This window comes from Musa acuminata, unplaced genomic scaffold, assembly GCF_036884655.1.
Source record: "Musa acuminata AAA Group cultivar baxijiao unplaced genomic scaffold, Cavendish_Baxijiao_AAA HiC_scaffold_479, whole genome shotgun sequence".
Taxonomy (NCBI): Eukaryota; Viridiplantae; Streptophyta; class Magnoliopsida; order Zingiberales; family Musaceae; genus Musa; species Musa acuminata.
Window position 1 is genome coordinate 252,501 of NW_027020724.1, and position 1,161 is coordinate 253,661.

The following is a 1,161-nucleotide window of genomic DNA, read 5'->3' on the forward strand; positions in this document are numbered from 1 at the left end:
AGGGTGCTGAGATGGCTGACGTTTTGCTCCGCTCTCGACGGTCACCGCGCAATGCAAGAACAGGCCAAAAACTGGCCAAAACGGCCCAAAAACGGGCCAAAACTGGCCATTTTTGGCTGCGCGAGCGGCGAGCGGCGGACAGCGAGCGAAGCGAGAGGCAGCACCGTCCCTGCTATACGAAAGCCCCATCCAGCCCTGTGCCACCCGGGGGGTTCCAGGGTGCTGAGATGGCTGACGTTTTGCTCCGCTCTCGACGGTCACCGCGCAATGCAAGAACAGGCCAAAAACTGGCCAAAACGGCCCAAAAACGGGCCAAAACTGGCCATTTTTGGCTGCGCGAGCGAGCGGCGAGCGGCGGACAGCGAGCGAAGCGAGAGGCAGCACCGTCCCTGCTATACGAAAGCCCCATCCAGCCCTGTGCCACCCGGGGGGTTCCAGGGTGCTGAGATGGCTGACGTTTTGCTCCGCTCTCGACGGTCACCGCGCAATGCAAGAACAGGCCAAAAACTGGCCAAAACGGCCCAAAAACGGGCCAAAACTGGCCATTTTTGGCTGCACGAGCGAGCGGCGAGCGGCGGACAGCGAGCGAAGCGAGAGGCAGCACCGTCCCTGCTATACGAAAGCCCCATCCAGCCCTGTGCCACCCGGGGGGTTCCAGGGTGCTGAGATGGCTGACGTTTTGCTCCGCTCTCGACGGTCACCGCGCAATGCAAGAACAGGCCAAAAACTGGCCAAAACGGCCCAAAAACGGGCCAAAACTGGCCATTTTTGGCTGCACGAGCGAGCGGCGAGCGGCGGACAGCGAGCGAAGCGAGAGGCAGCACCGTCCCTGCTATACGAAAGCCCCATCCAGCCCTGTGCCACCCGGGGGGTTCCAGGGTGCTGAGATGGCTGACGTTTTGCTCCGCTCTCGACGGTCACCGCGCAATGCAAGAACAGGCCAAAAACTGGCCAAAACGGCCCAAAAACGGGCCAAAACTGGCCATTTTTGGCTGCACGAGCGAGCGGCGAGCGGCGGACAGCGAGCGAAGCGAGAGGCAGCACCGTCCCTGCTATACGAAAGCCCCATCCAGCCCTGTGCCACCCGGGGGGTTCCAGGGTGCTGAGATGGCTGACGTTTTGCTCCGCTCTCGACGGTCACCGCGCAATGCAAGAACAGGC